The following is a 23,422-nucleotide window of genomic DNA, read 5'->3' as shown; positions in this document are numbered from 1 at the left end:
GTAAGACAGTTTCTCTACTATAAGATTTGTCTGTAGTGTCCACCGTGTATGTTCTGGCGCCTGATTTGTTCAATCCATAGAAAGAGCTAAGGATAGTGAGTTCCAAGCTATATTGAAGGAACAATCAAAGAGCTCTTAACCAAACTTAAGTCTTAATTTGTGATAAATTTCCTGAGAAGTCAAAAGGGTGTACCTGCAGGAGAAACCTTGCCCCAAACACTTGTCCTTGGATCCATAAGAAGCACTCCAGATCTGGACTCTGCCAATAGTTATATCATGGCTCTTTCAGAGACTTTGCCAGTTGGTCCTCAGTTCACTAGATATATCCTTGTCTTGCACCTCCAAGCCTCAGCTTTAGTAACTCCTACCGCTCTCCTCTCTTCAATCCAAGGACTCTCTCTCCAAGCATATCCAGCTGTGTCCCATTATTCCCCTAGGCTGTCCCTCCTATGGAGCAGCGAACCAATATGCTGGTGTTTTGACGATGCTGTGCCTTAGAGTCAGGTATAAGAGTAAACTTCATTTTCTCTTTGCCCTTTCATTAGAGTGCCAGGGATTGAATGGGTCCGCCAGGTCTTCTCTAGTGATTTTTTTCAAGCTTCAGAGAATCTAATCCTGAGTATTGGCAGTAGGTGCATATTACAGCTTTGCTTTTTGTTCTGGTAGAAATAAGTGTCATTTAATCACAATTCTGTTGTCTACTGAGACTCCCAGCAGCATAATGATAAGTACAATACAAAGATTGAAAATGACCAGTTGGTGGAATATTATCCCCATCCCTTGTTGAGAGATTAAAGACTTGGCCTTGTCAGTTTCTTTCTGTAAACCCTCCAATACAGTGGGAAGCTTTCATCCCACCCAGAGTCACTGTAATCATCACTGCTGTCATGCAGTCAGGTGCACCAGCCACCTCACTCACCAAGGCATTTGATTTAGTGGGAACTTCATTAAAATAAACATGATGACTGTGAACCACAATGCCAGCACATCCCACAAATTACAGCATCTCGCTTCCAGTTAGCAAGGATCATTGTGTTCACGTCCAAAGGCAAAATCTAATCAACCCCAGAATGTCATCCTTTAAGATTGAATTTCTTGGTGAGTTCCTGGCACTTGGTGCCATATCCATCAGCATCAAGTCAGGAAAACAGAATCTTACATCAGTTATAAGTGGAATGGATTTCATATATGGGACTTTTGAACCGGTATTGGAGGATTGGAAAGGCACAAAGGGAATCCTGGAATTAAATGAGACAGAGAGAGAAAGGAGCTGCAACATTTACGAATGAAGGAACCAGAGAGGAGAGGCTTGGGCCCTCTCATCCTAAAGCTCTCAACCTGGGAGCTTTAGGATGAGAGACCCAAGAGTATTTAGAGCTCAGACCTCTAGGGGGAATCACAGCCCAGATGCTTCTGGCATCTTGGAAGTTCAGAGAGATACTAAGTGGAGCTGAGACTCAGACCTCTAAGGAGAGGGAACTACATACACCTCCGGCGATGGCACCTCTGAGAGGAAAACATGAGGGCAATTCTGGTACTATCAGGAAAACCTGGACACTGGAACTACTTGCTACTAATCAATAGGTGATCTGGGCAAGGGTTGGGGGAGAGGGTTGCCAGGAAAATGATGCTGGGAGACAGTAAGCAAAACAGTAAGGAATGAGTCCTTTCCCTAACTCCTGCGTTCCTCTAACATCCTCTGTTGGCACATCTGGCTGGCAACCAATATCATGTACAAACATAAAGAATCTAGAAAAGTGACTGTCTTAAAGTGGGCACCTTTTAAAGAGAAGATAATTTATAGACCGCATGGAAGAAGAAATATTCCATGGTCTATCCCATAACCAAAGTTTTTGCTGCTCTTCATGACTAATACCAAAGAAACTTGACAGTGTGAAACAGCAGAAAAAACACTGTACATTTATTTAAATCATGTTATCAAGTTTTCACATGAGCCTCATGTATTTAAACCCGTGAAGAAGTAGGCGATGATAAAATCAGTTATAACTGACTTCATCTTTCCCAACATTTATGATTATATTTTGACATCAAACATTATTTTTATGTATATTTTACTTTTTGTGTGAACAGATCTACATACATAAAGTGTATTATGCAAATGGATTAGTTACCGCTTCCATATTCACAGCTCAGGAAATTTTGAAACGTTTCAATTAATTTGGAAATCTTTTCCAATCTATCAGATTTGTTTACTTTTTTTTTCTTGAAATTATTCCTCAATAAAGAAGACAGTCATAAAGTTAAAAATAAATTTTTAACCAGAAAATACTGCCTTCCCCCCAGACTCTCTCCAATGAAATTCCATATATTAAATGAAAAAATAACACTGGGGTGATGGAGAGAACTAAAGTGCATTGGAATCATCTTAAACAGCAACAACCAACAACGTATTAAATGTTATTTCTGAGTCTTAGAATTTTTACTGTTTTTAAATTCCATGAGTTGCTGTCATATGCTTATTGAGGGAAGTGCCACATTGTAGTTACTGTGTAAAAAATGAGCTAAAATTCTGAAGAATTATGCTATATTCCTTGGTCTGCTCCTATTGACTTTTTCTTTCAGCAGGCATCAGCAAAAATCTGAGACAGAAAGCTGGGGAGAGTGTGAGGGAGAAACAAATGAACCATGTGTGTCAGTTAATATCATGTGAAAAGTACTGTCTTAAGAGTTTAAAAGAATACAAAAAAATATGAATGTATGTATAATGCATGCAACATTGAGAGCCATAAACCATTGTTTAATATGAGTAGCAATTAGTCAAGTTAATATGACATGATAGCCAAGATAAGAAAATAATCTAAATGTCCATCAATAAACAGATGCTAAAGATGTTATATAGCCCTGGCCTATGTGGATCAGTGGTTAGAATGTAGGTCCACCCACCACCAAAAGGTGAAGGATTCTATTCTCTGTCAAGGGCATGTGCCTGGACTTCAGGTTCAATCCCCAACCCCTATCAGGGTGCATGTGGGAGGCAATCAATGTATGTGTTGATGTCACATTGATATTTCTCTCTCTCTCTTTCTTCGCCTCCTTCCCACCATTCCACTCTCTCTAAAAAAAATAAATAAATAATAGAAAAATATCCTTGGGTGAGGATTAACAACAACAAGCACGCACACACACACACACACACACACACACACACACGCACAAACACACACACAATGCAATAGTGTCCAGCCATGAGAAATAACGAGATTCTGCCATTTGCAGGAACAAGTGTGGATCTTAGGGCACTATACTAAGATAATTAAGTCAGGCAGAGAAAGACAAAAAGTGTATGATCTTATTTATGTGATATCATACATCTTAAAAGAAAACTTTAAAAATATCTTCTAATTTAAAAAACATCTAACTCATAGAAACAGAGTATAATATGTGGTTGCTAGAGGCTGAGAGCTGGGGAAAATGAGAAGTCGATCAAAGAATACAGAAGTCCAAGAAGAAGACGAATGCATTCTGGAGATCTAACGCACGGCATAGTGATTATGCGGAACAATGCTGGACTGTGCTTGCAGTTTGCTAGGAAAGTAGCTCTTAAGTGTTCTCACAAAAAGGAAATTGTCATTATGTGGCCTGATGGATGTGTTAGCTAAACCTAAAGTGGTAATCATATCTCATTATATATAAGTATATATATCAACACTTTGTACACCTTAAACTTATACAATGTTATATGAAATGTTATATGTCAATTATATTCTCTAAAGATGGAAACTATGCATTATCTCATTTCATTTGCATCAATGTCTGAGTTTAGATATTCTAGATAATAATTGCTACCATTTATCAAGCAAGTTTGTTCTTTAAAACAAATCAGGATAGCATGTTTATGTTATTTCCCCACTGCTCATATTTTTTAACCACTTAGGAAGTATATTATTTTACAAATCTAAATTATGTTTATGTATTTTCCAGGCATAGATAAAGGGAAATTTCAGTATTTTTCTGGGGACTCAGAAAAGGCATTTAAGTAAGAGGTCTATGGGGAAGGTTTCTTTCCCCTTCAAAATGAGCCTGCTCCTCCACACTGGAAGCAAGATTACAGCCAAGGACGCTTCACCTGAGGCTTTGAAAGGGTGCCGGGAGCTAAGCTCCGGGCTTTCTGAACTGTGAATAACCTCTGATTACCAGGTCATAGATCTTCCCAATTGATTTAGGGATCCTATTTTCTTTGTGCGAGGATTCTCAGCTGCTCCAGAGTGACAATTGAAGTGATAAACTGGGAGTCTCCTCTACCCATGGGATTTCCTATGAGGAATTATCCAGGACCCAAAACTGAGTTATTTCTTTGCACTCAGAATAGTGACCGGATAATCTTATATAGGGACCAAGAATCCAATGAAGGACTTAGTGCTACACATAAATGATTTTAATAAAAATACCATCCTATATAATAAAGAGCTAATATGCTAATTGACCAGACAGTAGAATAACCTTCCGAAACAATCAGTGGGTGGGGGCGGAGCCACAAGGCAACCAGGGCTATGAGGGCCGAGCCCCTTGCACAAATTTAATGCATCAGGCCTCTAGTTGTGTAATAATAAGAAAAAGTCTGTATTTCCTTTAGCTTATTTTGGTTTCTGTGATTTTGAACCACAATATACACAATATACCAGTCATTCTGGAGAGTCTACTGTTGGAAGAGATTTAAGAAAAATAAAACGTGCATCTAATTTTCATAAGAATAAGGAACCTACTAGAAACTAGGACATAGAAAACTATAAACATGTTATGTAGAACTGTAAATTTTTCTTGAAATGGGATTTGAATATAATAAACCAAATATAAGAGTTGCTTTAATGAAAGACACCTTAGTCTTCTAAATTGTGAACTTAATGTATTTAATTATCTTAGAGAAGTGTATATTTTCCAGAATAGAATAGCAGAACACACCTAAGTCTATACACACACACACACACACACACACACACAATACCTAAAATTATCCTATTATATATCTCTCCCTCACATACACATACAGGCTTTTAAAATAACACATACATACATACATACATACATACATACATACATACATAAAAGAGATAATTCACAAAATGAATTGACTTTAATTGTTATGGTCCTATAAAAATTGTAATGAGCAAACACACCCATAGATGTCAGAGGAACAGGTACATGAACAAAATCACCAGTGTAAGGTCAGAGCTATAGGGATACACTTGTGAAAATGAAGGAACAGAGTGACAGAAGCCAGATGTCAAGGCAGTTTCTATTATAAAGCAAGAAACAGGCTACAATGGAGCAAGATTTAGCACTAAAACTTGTGGAGCATAGGGCAGTCTGGTGTTATGACAACCTCGCTACTGCTGTTTGAACCCTTCCCAGCTCTGCCTTCCCAGCAGTGTGTATGCCCCTTGGGAGGAAGAGGTGGAGACAGACCTGAAAGCACTGTCTCGCTAAACTGAGTGACACCTTCCACCCTTCTCTTACAAAAACACAAAAAAGACTGATTCTTCTCCTCAGTTCACTGTAGCTCTTGTCAGTCTCAGCACTGAGAAAGTCTTGGGAGGCATAATGATCAATGGGGATCTGAACCTGTATTTTATATTTTATGCTCAGACCTGTGGAATAAAGAACAGCCTGGAATGGATAATTAAGCAGCAGTCGGGAATAGCCTACTCTGTTTCCAAAGCTCATCTTGGACTCCCAGAAGGACTAGTATGAAGAACCTTGAAAATTGCAGTTACTCAGTGCAATGTGTTTATTAGTTTTAATTGGGCTGCATTAGTTCCTGGAGACTAGTAAAGCCTGAGTATTTATGAAGGCATTTATAATAGTGCAGAAACCCAGGAGTTCAGTCTAAAGTTTAATGACTTCCCCTCAGAAATTAACATCTCTAAGACTGACTTTGTGAAGTCAGAAGGCATTCTGGCAACATAAATGGAGAATTCTTTAATATTTTATCAGTGTCACTGTGGTGTGTATGTTTTAGCAGTTTAGTAGTTTACTTTTATTAAGACAAAAAACAAGCAAGGTTAGGAAGTTATATAGAAATTCATGCAAAGGATAGGTGGGACAGTTCTCTTACATAAGACTCAGTTAATGGGTTTGTAATCTAATAATTCTTTGTATTTTGAGAAAAATGCCACTTAAATCCTAGAACTTTGAAATAAATAAATTATAAAATTTTTATCAATTTTAATTAGTAAAAATATGAATATGAACATACTAGTAAGAACATAATATGGGCATTTAAAAAGTCTCTAATAAATCAGCCATGTTTTTTCCTTTCTTCTTTTCTAAGATCTCAAAAGTAAGGAATTATAGAAACTTTTGAAAAAGTGTTTATATATAAGGAGATTGGAAAACTATGTGGAAAGATGTTAAGAAAAACACACCAACTTTCATATAAATGTTCACACACACACACACACACACACCAGACAGACACTCATTCTTTTCCATTTGTGTATTTTGGTCAGGAAAGAGGACTAAGAACAAAACTTTCAAGACAAAATTTAAATAGAAGAAAGATTTTTTTAAAAAATTTTGGTAAGATAAATTTCCTTTAAAAATACTAAATATGTAATTAGGGACATGTTGATGCTTTGTTCTTTTCCTTTCTACTAAATAATAATAGTAATAATAACAGTAATAATAATAATAATAATAATAATTCCATTTTAGGGAAAATAATTGACTTTTTTGAAGAGTTATGTGTCAATCAAGTAAGCTCTGCATCACAGCTATTTGGTGGGTAGGATATTGGCAGGAATTAGAAGTCAAGGGAACAATTGTCCAGGTAAGCTGGCTTACCAAATAAAATCTTGACTTTGACTAACTTTTTATTGATTTCAGAGAGGAAGGGAGAGGGAGATAGAGGCAGAAACATCAATGATGAGAGAGAATCATTGATTGACTGCCTTCTATCCATCCCCAACTGGGGACCAAGCTTATAATCCAGGCATGTTCCCTGACGGAGAATTAACCATGACCTCTTGGTTAATAGGTCATTGCTTAACCACTGAACCACACCAACCTGACTAACATTGCACTAAACTTTTTAAATGTGTTTTTGTGGAGAAAAATAAAGTTATCACAGGAGTCCACCAAGAGTCAGAATGTGACTGGGAGAAAAAAGTTTTAATTACTTCTTTTTAAATTTGATAGCTTAGATACATACTGAAATAGCAGGTGCTATTTAAAAGTATGCTATAGTTTTCTCCTGATATAGCTTGGTGATCATTATTTTTTATATGTGAAAAAAAGCAATTATAATAAAAGAAAATTTAGTTATCATTGTGGGGGATTTCATGGTTACTGGTTTCACATGAATATATCTCTAGACAGTGTTAAATTGTTAAAATGATTGCTAACAAGCTATAATATTCTTCTTCATGTTTTATAACAGGGGAAGAACTTTAGAGGAACAGAACGGTCACCATTTCAATAGCATTGCTTATACATTCATGGCCATCAATGCATGTTAAAAGCTGAATTGTGACATTTACTGTAGGGCTTCATTGGAATATGAGCAGTTAAGCTATAACGGTTTAGAAATAACCATCGTGATTCCCTATGAAGCAGAGGTTAAAGAAATGTAAAAGAAACCGTGTCTCATTTTCTCCTGTGGAAAATGCCTTTAAAAATCTTTAATATGGCTAGGCCAGCATGCATCAGTGGTTGAGTGTCAACCTATGAACCAGTAGGTCATGGCTTAATTCCCAGTCAGGGCACATGCAGTGTTGGGGCGTAGAGGAGACATCTGATCCATGATTCTCTCTCTCCCTTTCCCTTCCTCTCTGAAATCAATAAAAATGTATTTTTTAAAAATTGGTATGCTTTTGCAATGTATTTTGTCCTTTAATTAAACACAATATTTTAAAATTTGGAATATGTCTCATGGTCAGAAATCTCTGACTCATCTGGGATCCAATAGCATGCCAGGAGTTATTTTTTCCAAAGATGTACAATTGTCTATTGCAGATGGCATGTTCTGGATTAAAAAATACTCTCGTGGTCGATGCTGTGATTGTTCCATTAGGTCTTACTACATTTGGCATCCCTTCCCATCACTGGTGACATTATTAACACGAAGTCTGTCTTATGGTCCAAGGTCTCTGCTCCACTAAATGCCGGCAACCTGTCTTATTACCCACTGTGTGGTTTGGGGCACATTTCTAAGTGGAAACCATACTGTCTCTAGAACTCAAAGCAGTGTACTTTCTAGAGTGTGTACTTTCATCCTCCAGAAAGTACACTACTCATTAGGAGATTCAAGACACAATAATTTGTCTTTCACTCTCCTTGATTCAAATGGTCAGGTTAACTATAAATGTCACCACCTTTTTTCTAAAGCAGAAGTTGTGGATTCAGCTTTTATAGATTTCTTTACAAATTCCCTTCTGAAAATAAAATACTAAAATAGTAAAAGTATATTTAAAATAAAATATAAAAACCTATACTAGCTTCTCTATAAAACTATAAAAACACATTTCTGCCTTTAATTAGATTGCTATGTTTTACCACTTCAACATTCCTGAAGTCAGTGTATAACATAACCTTAGTGCATTAGTTCTCACTGATGTGATAGAAAAAGTAAAGAGAATTTTGAAGATGACCAAAATACTTTATATAGGAAACTGAGTATAAACTCCCAAACCTGATGGATATTAAAATATTTTTATTGTAAGGTTAAACAATTACAAAATGAGATATACAATCTGCAGTCAATAAGATTTTGCATTAAGTTGTGATGATACATTCTGTAAAAAAATAAACCCAGAAGACATTGTTTCAAATTGTATCTTCTATGAATTAGGGTAAACTTGATTCCATGATATAGATTCTGTAAATTATTACCAAGACAAAATATTTGGGTAATCTGGAATAAATTCAATAATATATTAAATTAATTGATTGTTAATGCAAATTCTAACATCTTAATTTAAAAAAAACACACTGAAAAAGATCAATACTTTAGCAAGCCTGATCTTTGGGGCATATGCCTCAATTAAACAGAAATGGTATGAGATCCATTTATTTGATGGAATGATTCCTTCCATATTGAAGTTAAGAAAAATGATTAAAGCTTTTTGATTCACTTGGCAAAAAGATGTTGAAAGTGTTTCAAATTTATTCATCTACTTTCTGAAACCTCATAGCTACTTCCTATAATTGCCCACTAGATTTTCATAGCAACATCAGAAAACAGTAACAACTTTCATGTTAAATCACTCAGACTTCTTTAGTTCTAACCCTGTTGAACTTCCTATTGAACTTCAAAATTTTTACTGATCTCTCAGTATCAGTAACAATGTTGCTACCTTCTTTTTAAGATAAAATTACTCTTGTATTTCAGCAGATATTACCTCCTCTTCCTCTTCTGTCTTCTAAAATGCCCATAGATGCATATTATAGTGATGATTAATTAATGAAAATCTTTGTCGCATGAGACAGTCTTGTTCATTCTCTTTTTTTCAACATTCTATAATCTATATATATAAAAGCCTAAGTGACTGTTATGATGAAACTACCAGAATGACTGGTCGAACAGTCACTATGATGTGCACTGACCACAAGGGAGCAGACATTCAATATAGGAGCTGCCTCCTAGTGGTCAGTGCACTCCATAGGGAGAGCTCCACTCTGTCAGAAGCTAGGCTCATAGCTGGTGAGTGCAGCTGCAGTGGCGGGAGAATCTCTCAACTCTACGCAGCACTACTGAGTGGTGGCAGCAGGCACAGAGGCCAGAATGAATCTCAGTGTCATGGGGCCTGGCCCCTGTTTGGGCTCCGCCCTGCACATGCCGCTCAGTGCACTGCTATATCCTCTGAAAGGGCCCGGATTGGGAGAAGAATGTCTAACTGCTGGTTTAGGCCCAATCTGGGCTGAGGGATACCCTCCTTAGCCCCCCCAGTGCACAAATTTCATGCACTGGGCCTCTATATACAATAAAAACAAATATAGCTATACTGTGCATATGCTAACTCCCTATTCAGAATTAATTATACTTCATATATATATATATATAAAATCATTTCTTATTATCTTCATGATATGTATTTTTTAATAAAAATATGCACTGTCATTAAACAGATCCTGAAAGTTTATTTTGGATGAGCAAGAGTACTAAATTTAAAAGTTGGAATGACCTGAATTGTTCACAACTATGGAAAGTTAAAAACCCTTACTTAAGGCTTTAATATATTTTTAGAATTTATTTGGGAAGAGACACTATGTAAGTTAAAGCAATTAAACATGGAGACCATTAGAATGGCATGGCTCTGAGGCATTGGTAGCCACAGGAAGCAAACCAAAGCCCAAGACAAAATCCAGCCACTCAAACCCAAGAAAGTGAAAATGAAGAACAACCAATCACAAACAGCCAATAGGCTTTCCCAAACAAGACAACTGCTTAAGCTACAGCCAATCAAAAAATTTCCTTGTTTTGCTTCAGCCTCTTTTCAAATGAAAAAAACAAAAACAAAAAACACCAAAAAACGGTAATCCATGAGCTCCAGTTGGTGGAAGACTCCTAATCACTTTTAGTTTAGTACTGTGTGGTTCAATGTTTATGAAAACACACACACACACAAAAAAAAAAACAAACAAAAAAAAAAACACAACAAACTTGAAACATATTAATGTACCTCAGTTTACCTTTTAACATATACTTATGATTCAGTTTAAAATTAAAATATATCCTGGTGTTAAAGGCAACATGATACAGATTATATATGGCATTATTTTATTATTTTCATAGAGGTCCATTGAGTGGTTAAGTTAGGATACTAAGAAAGTACAAATTGAATTGGACATATTGGGCAACAAATGGAGAGATGTTAAGACCAGGACCAAGGGAACAGGTGTTATAAGTCAGACTGGGTCAACATGCCAGAGGGAAGAACCAGGGGACCTCACCCCAGGCATGGTTAGCTGCTCTTTGAACACAGCTGGATTAAACAGATCCTGCCAAAAAGAAATCATTAGGGGATTTTTAAGCACAATAATGTATAAAAAAGACATTTTCATCCTTATTTCACAATAACTCATTCCATTACAGAAGACTTTTGCTTCCCACAGAATTCATTTTGATTTCTTTTGCTTTTGTGAAGGTATTACTTTTATAATTACAAAGGGGCCTGTTACTAAAGTTGTCATTTTTCTTTCATCTAAATTCCATTACTAATCTCACTAATGTATTATTAATTAAAAGAATATTAGTATAACAAGTTGCAACATAACAACAGATTGGAAAAACATTCATAAGCTTATAGAATGAGCTTTTGTTTTCAAAAAAATTTATAAAAATATACCACACATATTATTAAGCTTCTTACTAAGTGGTAAGTTAAAATACAAATTATCTTTTAAGTCAGTTAAAAATATTTTTTAAAGTTGCTTGTGTAATTTTTTAATATGACAAATGTGTAACTAGCAAAAAATAGTCCTATTTGTGTTATGGGTTGGCATAGGTAAACACATTAAATTTTTTCAAGAATTTACATAGACTATATTATTAGAAAACATAAAGTTTCAATGTGTTGACCTGCTGGGGCTGACCGGCAGATCATGAGTGACCGATCAATGATTACTCTGACACACATTTCTGTGAAAGAGAGGTCTAAGGGACTGCTTGACTTGAGAAACCAAACAGCCCTGTCCATCTGCCTCCTTAGACTTTTACTGTAACAACAGCTTGAACTAAAATTAAGCATCCTTGAGAAGACACATGCATCGGCGGTGTCCTTTAAGCAAAGATGTCTAAAGATTAAACATAAAGATTCCAGTAAAACACCAGGGTCTCAGACTTGTTTGGGAAAGTCAAAGCAGGGGTTGCGCCTTCAGCCAGCTCCCCCTAGAGGCTCCTGACCTTTCAGAGATTTCTCCCTAGAAACTTTCCTATCAAGTCCCATGCTTCCCCACATTGAACAATTCCCTTATCTCTTATCATATTTTTTGTTATGCTGCATTCTCTCTTAGATTCTGTAGAAGAAACAGCAATGGTACACAAGATATTTGTATGTGAATATACTTGAGTATTTAATTTCTCTATTGTTTATCTAGTCACATAAATCACATTTGTGAGAGCCATCTATTCGATATACTAATAAAAGGGTAATATGCTAATTAGACTGGGTGACCGGACATCTTCCAGACATCCAACTTTCTTCTGGACAGTTAGGGGGCAACCAGGCCAGCAGGAGGGCAATTGGGGGCTGGCCAGGTTGGCAGGGAGGCAGTTGGGGGGTGACCATGCCAGCAGGGGGGCAGTTAAGGGGCAGTCAGGCTGGCAGCCAGGTGAGAAGTTAGGAACCAGTGGTCCCGGATTGCGAGAGGGATGTCTAATTTCTGGTTTAGGCCCAATCCCACAGGGGTTGGGTCTAAACCAGCAGTTGGACATCCCCTGAGTGGTCCCTGATTGGAGAGGGTGCAGGCCGGGCTGAGATACCCAACCCCTGCATAAATTTTGTGCACCAGGTTTCTAGTTTGTAAATAATTGTCTTAATTTTACTAATTTTTGTTCACATCTATAATATATACCTAATCTCACAATCATAATTTTGTTAGTTTCAGGACTAAGTAAATATTTATTATATATGTTTTTCATTAGGCAATGAATGTATTTTTGCCTAAAAGGTTGTTGTTGTTTTTATTTATTAACTGGTAACTTAAAAGAAAAGAAAGGAATGTTAATAGAGTTATTTATATTCTGACAAAATCAAATTTTTCTTCATTATACTAGCAACATAAAAAAGTAAACATGTCAAAATGTGCTTGGTATTAAAAGAGCTGTGACAAAATATCATGTACCCATAGGAAGTATTAAGAGATAAGGTGGGTCATAACCAAATAGTGTATCCCCTTGGAGTGTATTATAATTAATTATATAGGACAGGAATAATTACAGGGATTTTGTCAGGGGACTACTAGAGTGGAAATGGTGCTTTGGGAAGATTAATTTAATCCATAGCCAAAATAGTTTAAAGGTTGGTGAGTATAAAGAAAAAGTCACTTAATAACTTACTATCATTATCCAGGATTAAAATAAAAGGCAGATAGCCATGAAATTGGGATGAGCTATTTCAAAGAGAGAAAACATAGGATTAGATGAAATAATCATACTTTGGAGATGAAAAAGAGCAAGAGATATTAAAAATAAAATTTAACTTTGTTTTTTTCATATTAAAAAAAATTATAATGCAGTCAATCTGGGGTTGGTGCAGTTGGGCCAGCATCCCTGCTAGGAACCTCAGTTCCCATCTGCTTCCAGGGGTGGGAGGAAGGAAAGAGGAAAGGGGAATTGGACAAGGAACACTGGGGCAAGTTTTCAAGAAAGGAAAATAATTGCACAAGCTTTTATTCAGATTTCCCCCTGGTTCATTAGAACAGGTCACATGAGCATTGGTCACTGATGACCATGATGACCGTATCAGCACCTTCCCTTGACTCTTGGCATGTGCTGGATGGGACAAGAACCAGCAGGCCACTGAGATTTTGGGTACTTATCCCTCTGACTCTCCAGGTGGGCCACTATCTGGCAGTGATGAATTCTGCCTTCAGAGGCCACAGCTCACATCAGATGGCTCCTGCTTACACTTCCATGGGAATAGGTAGTGGTCACTCCGCCTTCCTTGCCCTTATTGCCTTCTTTCGTTGGTTTCCCTTAACCTAGCCTATGTGATTGCAAATCGTTCCTCATTTCTTCTATTATTCCTTTTGTGAGTGTTCTTGTTTCCTGCAAAACCCCAGAATAACACAGGAGAAAAACAAGTAATTTAGATTACAAACTTATTTCTGAATAAAATTGGTGTGAGGGGATATATCCATAGATATTGTGTAGGAAACTAAATAGATATGCAAAAAATATCTGACCTAAGAAATCTTTAAACAGCCAATATGACAGGTGTTTATGATTTTAAAGATTTAAATATGACAGGGATCAGAGAATACACCATCAATGTGTTCATCTTTAAAAAAAACAAAAACACTTAAAGGTGTATCCTCATCAAGTGGACATATTATAGGGCTTTGAAACCAATTAAAATGGGTGTAATTGAAAATAACTTCAGGAAAACATGATTTCTAAGCTGAGCAAAATGTCAAAGTTTTTCTGGAAAAAATATTATTCAAAAAATATTGCAAAATAGTAATGGCATTACCATTAATTCAGAAGTATAGAAAATCAATGGATTTCTGTCATGCAAGCCAACATGTAAAATAGTATAATTATCATCATAATTTTATGCAATGTCTGTAACATATAACAATAAATGTGTTAACAGAATGAGACTAAAAGGAAAATACTTATATTAAATGATCTCTAATTCTCTTAGAGTTCTGTTTTTTGTTCATTAGTGTGTTTGTTTGTTTTTTGCTGTGTTCCAAACTCATGCATCAATTGGTAAGTTTCTCCTGGATACATGAATATTTTTCTCTTATCTTTTTTTTGAATCTGCATCATGTCTTTCAAGTCACTAGGGTAACATCTTAAAAATTACTGCTTCAGTGGTTCCTCATAGAATGTACTTTTTAGTCTCCCTTCCTATATTATATTCTGGGCAACTGCCAGAAAATTACAAGACACTTTTCTTGTAATAGTTTGTCATTTTAGGCATCCAGGCTTGGCAGAAAATCCAAAGATCGAATGAGAAAAAGGTCAGATCTTCTAACATTGAGGAATTTATACAAGTCCAAGTACAAGTTAACTTCCAAAGTGCTCCTAAGAGACCAAACACAACAGTTGTGTCTTGATATACAGGTTGTTGATGAAATAAATTTGTCCTTTTTAAGTAGAGTTCAGTTTTTAATTAGCCAGCCAGATTTTGTTGACCTAACCTGTCCATTAAATAAGATGCATTAGAAGAACGATTAAAAATTCTAACAAAAAATTCTTTATTGAAATGTTCATTTTTATTAGCTGCAAAACTTCCCTTGCCACTTATTTCCTGGGCAGAATTACTAATTTCTTAGCTTTGCAATATTGGGATGAAAATATGCTGTAGCAGTGCATCTAAGTGTGACAATTACTGTAACCCACTATAATGGTTTACTTTCCTATAATAAAATCCTATAAACATAAAAAATTTTGTAGTTAAATTATGTATAATTGTGGCATTGAAAATATATTACATCATAAAGTTAATTTTTTTTTACTTTCTCCTCTGTTTGCATTTAATTCTAATACATTGAGAAATATATTTTAAAAATACATTCTGATTAATTTCAGAGAGGAAGGGAGAGGGAGAAAGAGATAGAAACATCAGTGATGAGAGAGAATCACTAACTGACTGCCTCCTACACACCCCCCTACTGGGGATTGAGCCTACAAACAGATCCTTAACCTGAATCAAACCTGGGACACTTCAGTTTGCAGGCTAACACTCTATCCACTGAGCCAAACCAACTAGGGTGAAAAATACATTTTAATATTTAATCCATGAAGAAATAATTGATAAGCTGGACATCATTAAAATTAAAAACTACTCTTTAAAACACAATGGCAAGAGAATGAGAAGACAAGCCATAGACTGGTAGAAAATATTTGAAAAAAACACACATCTGATAAAACATTCTTATCCACAATATACAAAGAACTATTAAATACAATAATAAGAAAATAAACAACTTGATTTAAAATTGGGGGGAGCCCAGACAGCATGGCTCATTGTTTGAGCATTAACCTATGAAACTAGAGATCATGGTTCGAATCCTAGTCAGAGAACTTGCTCAGGTTGTGGGCTCGATTCATGAGACAGGTAATTAATTATTCTCTCTCATCATTGATGTTTCTATCTCTATCTCTATCTCTATCTCTATCTCCCTTCCTCTCTGAAATCAATAAAAATATACTTAAAAATAAAATTGGGGAGATAAAAGGACAGATGTAATACTTGCAACAATAAGAATAAATTAAGAAAAAAAAATAAAGTAAAATTGGGCCAAAGACTTTAATAGACAGCTCACCAAAGATATACAGAGGCCACATAAAATGTTCCAAATCATATGTCATCAGGGAAATGCAAATTAAAACAACATCACTATTAGAATGGCCAAAATCTAAAACACTGACAACAGCAAAAGGTAACAAGGATGTAGAGCAACAGGAACTCTCATTCATTGCTATGGGAGTGCAAAATGTTAAAACCACTCTGACAGTTTTTTTAGGTTTTTTTTTTTTTTTTTTTTGCAAAAGTAAGCGTGATGTTACCATATAATAGGACAATTATATTCCTTGGTATTTACCCAAAGGAATTGAAAATGTATGTCTGCACAGAAAGCTATACATGGATATTTTTAGCAGCTTTATTCATAACTAGAGGCTCAGTTCAGGAAATTCATGGTGGGGGGGGGGGAAGTGTCCCTCGGCCCAGTCTGTACCCTCTCCAACCTGGGACCCTCGAGGGATGTCCGACTTCCCTCTCATAATTCAGGACCACTGGTTCCCAACTGCTTGCCTGCCTGCCTTCCTGATTGCCCCTAACTGCTTCTGCCTGCCAGCCTGATCACCCCCTAACCACTCCCCTGACAGCCTGATTGATGTCTGACTTCTCCCCTGCCAGCCTGTTTGCCCCCAACTTCCCTCCTCTGTCGGCCTGGTTACCCCTAACTGCCCTCCGCTGCAGGGTTGATTGCCACAACTGCCCTCCCCTGCTGGCCTGATCACCCACAACTGCCTTCCCTTGTAGGCCTGGTTCCTCCCAACTGCCCTCCCCTGCTGACTATCTTATGGTGGCCATCTTGTGTCCACATGGGGGTAGGATCTTTGGCCACATGGGGGCAGCAATTTTGTGTGTTGGAGTGATGGTCAGTCTGTATATTACTCTTTTATTAGATAGAACTGAGGCCTGGTGCATGGGTGGGGGCCAGCTGGTTTGCCCTGAAGGGTGTCCTAGATCAGGGTGGGGGTTCTCTTGGGGTGTGGGGTGGCCTGAGCTATGGGCCTGTGGTAGTTTGCAGGCCAGCCATGGCCCCTGATGACCCAAACTGAGGCCCTGGTATCTGGGGTTTATTTATCTTCTACAATTGAAACTTTGTAGCCTGTAGCGGGGCAAAGCCTTCTGCTTCCTCTGTGGCAGCAGCCATTTCTGTTGGGACTAATGTATCTTCTATAATTTAAACTTTGTAGCCTTAAGCAGAGGCCTGGACTGGCCAGGGTGTGAGGAAAGCTTGGCTTTCTCCATCACCAGGGAAACCCAAGCCTCTTTCCTGCTCTCTCTTTGGCCACAGCCATCTTGGTTGGGTTAATTTGCATACTTATTCCTGATGGTGGTGGTTTGTGGGTGTAGTGGAGTAGTGGTTAATTTACATATTACTCTTTTATTAGATAGGATTGCCATAGCTTTGAAAGCAAATGTGCTTCAGTAGGTAAATGGATAAATAAATTGTGGTATATCCAGACAATAGAATGTTATTCAGTGCTGAAAAGGAATAAGTTATCAAGCTATAAAATACATATTAATGGGTAAAAGAAATGTGAAAGGGCTACATATTTATGATTACAACTATATGGCATTCTGGAAAAGGCAAACTTGTGGAGACAGTGAAAGGAACAGTGGTTTCCAGGAATTGGGATGGGAAAAACTGAAGAATATGTAGAGCACTGAGGATTTTTAGGGTAGTGAAAATGTTCTGTACTGTTCCAATATCTACAACATTCATATCCTCTCCACCCATAAAGTTTAAAAACTATATGTACAGAACAGTTTTACTACCCTAAAAATCCTCAGTGCTCTACATATAGTTTTTGAACTTTATGAGTGGAGAGAATATGAATGTTGTAGATACCAGCATATATCAATACATATGATTGTTTTTCTTTCTATATTTTGTTTGAATATTATCCACTGTCAGCATGGACTACAAAAGATACAAACTCTTATTTGGGCTGCAAATAAATGGGACAGATACATTTACTTCTTTCTCTGTTCCAGTTCTAGGGATAAATGGAGACATCTTTGGCTGCAAGACAGTCATACATCATATAGGTTAGTATTAAGTGCTCAGAAGCATGTACAATTTGCTTTAGCAGCACAAAGGGGAGAGCAGACAGCCAGCCTAAAGAAAAGCAGAAATCAGGAATGCTTTGTGCAGAAAATTGCAGTTACTCCCAGACTTGGAGGAAAATTAGGAAATCTCCGGGTGGCAAAAAGAGGGGAAAGAACACTCACCTCGTTAACAAAGTTAGAGAAGAAAAAGTGAACAAGCAAGCAAGCAAGCAACCTGAGAAGCCCAGGTATAGCTTACAGATCAGACCTTTACCTTGCTGCCATAGCAGGATTCATTTTTTTTTTTAATCAGAATGTCACTGTTCCTGAGGAAATTAGTTGCCATGGGAGAACTCAGCATCTATCACGATTAAACTACCTCTGATGATAGACTGATATTTGATTTGATTAACAGCCTTTAAATCATAGCTACTTCTTGATTATGTTAGGACTGTGTTATTAAATTTATTTGCAATTACCTGACACCCTGGTATATTGTGTCTAGTGTTTGCTAAGCAAGATTTTTAGTTCCTTCTCTAATTTACAAAGCATCTGTCTAATCTTGACCATTATTAGCAAGTTACTGAAGAGATTTGCCTGCCTACTTGTTACCATATTTTTCGGACCATAAGACGCTCCGGACCATAAGACGCACCAGTTTTTAGAGAAGGGAAATGAAGAAAAAAAGATTCTGAAACAAATAGTGTCCTAAAATATTTTATGTGCATTAAAACCCAACATCACAGTCATAAACACATGTAATCAACCCTGTAAAGTAAACAGCAGCATTTAGAACCATTTTAGAGCCAGGCAAGCACACAGAGACCACACAGAGCCGGGCAAGTAAAAAAACTTTTTTTTTAAAGTATATGTGTAGGCTATATTTGGACCATAAGACGCAGGGACTTTTCCCCCCCCACTTCTGGGGGAAAAAAAGTGCGTCTTATGGTCCGAAAAATACTGTAAGTGGTGACCTCCTAAGGAGTCCTTATAAAGCCATTAATTATATCATTAAGAAGTTGAATTCAATTTTTATTCCATCAGCAGATAGTTGTCCCTGTCATTTTGCTAACAATAATCCCTGAACAACAAGCAATCATCGGTTATCTAGATATTCAGGAGAAACTGAACATAAGAACATACCTGTTACATTGAACAATATTAGTAACAGCAGCTGCTGGAACAAACATCCCCAGATCAGTGGCTTCCCAGCTCATGTCCCAGGCAAATGCGATCAAGGTCTCTCCCCCAGTGGCTTTTCTTCCTTGGCTCTGCCGTCTTGAAGTCCTTTCCTTCTGCCTACTAGGAAAAGAGAGGAAGAGAGAACATGAAGATTGTGCAGGCCATTATTTCTCTGCATATTCCACAGCCCAAACCCCAGTCAGTTTGCTCACACAGATCAATCAAAGGGAAAGGAGGTCCTGGGACCTTCAATTTATGGCCAGGTCAAACAGAAGTAGTGGGTAGCTTGAGAGCCTACTTCTTGTGGTTGGCTTTGCAGTGGGAGGGGGGTGTCTTGTGGACTTGAGCCTGTTGGATCTGAACTCTCTCCTGTTAGATGGTGGCAGAATCTAGCTGATTGGTAGGACACCCAGCCGGTGTCATGGAGAATAGCTTGGTGTGCAGGAAAGCCCCCCCACTTTGGTGAACCGAGTGTCAGAAGGGAAGTATTCTGTGTTAAGGGACAGGAGGCACACAGGGAAAAAAGATGTAGGTGGGGAGAACTGGGTTACTTCAGCTGCCCAGAAAGTTTGAACACTGCATCTTCCTTTTTCACTAAAAATCCCCAAAAGGGAGCAGGGGACACAAAGTATTTCCCCTGCATCTTAAACTTCCCTCTTCCTCTAGCTGGTGGGCATGGCTTGTGGGTGTAGCGGGAGTATGGTCAATTTGTATGTTTCTCTTTTATTAGATAGGATCTATTATGTTTGATTTTATTTCATTTGCTTAATTTTTGTGGAAAAATAATAGTTGATGTTTCAAGAGAAATATAGTAATCATTGCAGAAGTTACTTGATATAAGTTAAGGAAAATAGAGATATATTTATTTCATTGTACAAAGGCTATCAAATTAACAAATGGTTACATAATGGATGTATGATTATGAATGTGACTAAATAAACAAACTTATTCTTAGCTCAGGTTCAAAATCTTCAGAAAACATAAGACAATGTGAACCCTAACCAGCCAAAATTTAACTTATTGCCACCAATAAATAACAGGCACTTACTGAGCTAGTGAAAAATATATATATAAAAAATCTATTTCAAGAACTACATAAATTCAATGCATAAGACACAGAATTTTAACATAAGCAAACACTGATTATACTGGTGATTTGAAATCCTCATTACAGATGGCTTCATCAAACATCAAAATTGCTTAAGCTAGTTCACATTATTGCTCTGGTTCCCACTTTCTCTTCAAAATGTCTCTTCAAACAGCAGAGGAAAGCTGATGTTGAATGAGAGGAGGAGTGTTCACTTCTTGTGCTTTGAGTGGCTTTATTTTACTGTTGTGTGGTACCAGGTAAAAGAAAATTCAGAGGTCCAAAGGAAATCACTGATGGGAGGTGGGGGGGTGAGATGGGAACAAGCTTCTCTAAAGCACTTTTACATAAGTATACTTGGCACAAAAGACTCCTGCTACATGACCACCATTATCCTGGAGGAAAATTGACATGCTTTGGAAGACTTGCCTTAAAGAGAAAAAAGAAACCAAAACACAACTAAAAAGAAAATAAAAATATGTTGTGGTACCTAAGTGTGTATTTGATTGAATACTACCTACATTAAATGTGCATTCAGAAATAGGGAAGATCAATAAAAGAAATATTTGTGTCTGAGCAAGAGAAATTGGGTTGGATGTTAGAAAGTGATTTGATCCTTGATTAAAAACTAAGCCTTAAAAAAAGATCTAGGGCCCACATGTGTCAAACACAAGGCCCGCGGGCCAAATCCGTCCCGCCAGGCCTTGCGATGTGGCCCGCACCGAGCTGTCATCACTGCACTCCGCTGCGTTTCCATCACAATGACAGTTTATGACTGTTCAGTAAACCATTCGGCCCGCGATTTAGGCTGGATTTTAGATTTTGGCCCCTTCTCTGATTGAGTTCGACACCCCTAATAGGCACTCTGTTTTAGAAATTGATAATATTAAACTTAATTTAACATATGCTATATTTTTACTTTCTAAGTTAAGTATTATACAATGGTCTTGTTCCATATTTTCCCCAAATGTGTGCACAGAAAATGTGTCATTTTTCTAAGAGGACTAGTATTGGCAAAATTATGTTTTGAAAAAAGTTGGTATAGTAATTGCTTTATTGAACTGCATAGAACAAATCAATACATATATTGAAAATATGACATACATGTGGACTTTACTAAAATAAATGATAAAAGTGCATATTTTCAAACACATGGAAACATGCATACACTATTTAATGTGCCCTTTGTATCAGTCATATTTAGAATGGAACAGTGCAGTAAATATTAGTATTCTCATTTTACAAATAGGGAAACTATGGCCCAGAATGGCTAGGTAACTTATCCCAAGTCATGCTGCAAATAAACAAACCAAACATTAAAATTAACATTGCTCTTTCCTCTACACTAGGGGTGTCGAACTTAATCAGAGAAGGGGCCAAAATCTAAAATCCAGCCTAAATTGCGGGCCGAATGGTTTACTGAACAGTCATAAACTGTCATTGTGATGGAAACGCAGCAGAGTGCAGTGATGACAGCTCGGTGCGGGCCACATCGCAAGGCCTGGCGGGACGGATTTGGCCCGCGGGCCTTGTGTTTGACACATGTGCTCTACACAGTGCTGCTCTAACATCATCTGCATGGACAAGAATTGCATTATTCCTTTATGCTATTCACAGCCTTTCTTTTTGTACTTGGGGGCCATTACAGGTTTGTATCTCCCACTTTATCCACACAGCCTCTCATTAGAGTAAATCTTTTATACTACATTTTTTTAAAATCTGTACCAAGTATATAGCCTTTCCATAAATATTTCCATGGAGGTTATTAAAAGAACAGAGCCCCACGTTGTAGTGGATAGGTCTTAGCTTTGCACAAGATCAGCTTGGGCTTCCTTCCCTGCCTACCACTCACATGGTGTAAGTTGTTTAGAATTTCTGAGGCACTCTCCTAATTTTTGAAAACAGAATAAAAATATATACCTCACTCAACTTATGAAGCTTACGCTAAACCACATGCATATCAATGTGTCATGAGCATGATTAAAGTGTGGGGACCACAGAGCCAAGAAAAAACCTGAGGTATGCAGAACTACTTAAGTACATGAAAATATCTATGAGAATTTTTGTATTTTCAATGTTGAAAGTCAAATATCCTAGGCATAAGTTTCTCTCAGGTTCAACATTCTAGCTTCAATTTTTTAACTGATAACTGCCTTCAACTTGCTACATATGATAACATGATTTCCTTGTCATGTCTTTAATCTTCGAAAGGTTAATAATTAAATATAAAGAAGATTGAATAAACAAATGAATTTTATTAGTTAACTTGAGGCCCAATGCACAAAATTCATGCAAGAGTAGGCCTTCACAGCCTTGGCTTCGTCCAGAAAGTCATCTGGAAGGTCATCTGGACTGTCATTCAGAGGTTTGGCCATTTGATTGATTTGCATATTACACTTTTATTATTATAGGAATAGGCAGACAATTTTATTCATTGGAATGACATGCATACATTTGGCATTGAGATCCCTGTAATATTTAATGAAGTCATTCTAGATATTCTAAAAGACCAGTCTTGAGATTTCAATCCAGCTGAATACTATCATAGCATCATGAAAACAATTTGGAGAATACTGACACGGTTTAAAGAACTCCTGACTCACTGTGCTGAAACAGTTTTATTTTGTAGGTGTACAAGATTTTTTTAAATTTTGGAAAAGTTTTGCTATTTTGTATCAGCATTTGAATGTTTTAAAATATAATTAAATAAACTTATTATATGTGAATATACAATTTAAAGTACCTGAAGAAATAGAATTACTAAGTTACCAGTGATATGATAGAATAGTGAGATTCTGAGTTGAATTTAAAGCTAAGCTGAAGCATTCTTATGATTGTCACTTTAATGAAACAGTGGTAATTTATCTCTCAAATAACTACAGTCTTTCTGTACATTAAAGTTTCTCTGAGAGAAAAATCACATTGTTGAAAACCCACTTAGATAAATATTAGTTGCTTTTCATTTCTTTCCTGTCTCACTATCCAGATTTCACTGTTTCGTATTAAAATTGTTTCATATTATTCTGTAACTGGATACATAAATGCTCTGTATCTACAAAACTTCATGAACCATAAAAATAATACAACATTTTAAAATTAGTTTCCAAGGGGGCTATGTCTAACATGATTATGTTTATGGCCCTAATATCTAATATAATCAATTTATATAAAATGACAT

Source organism: Pipistrellus kuhlii, unplaced genomic scaffold, assembly GCF_014108245.1.
Source record: "Pipistrellus kuhlii isolate mPipKuh1 unplaced genomic scaffold, mPipKuh1.p scaffold_m20_p_6, whole genome shotgun sequence".
Taxonomy (NCBI): domain Eukaryota; kingdom Metazoa; phylum Chordata; class Mammalia; order Chiroptera; family Vespertilionidae; genus Pipistrellus; species Pipistrellus kuhlii.
The sequence above is the reverse complement of the archived record's forward strand: the minus strand, read 5'-3'. Positions refer to the sequence as shown.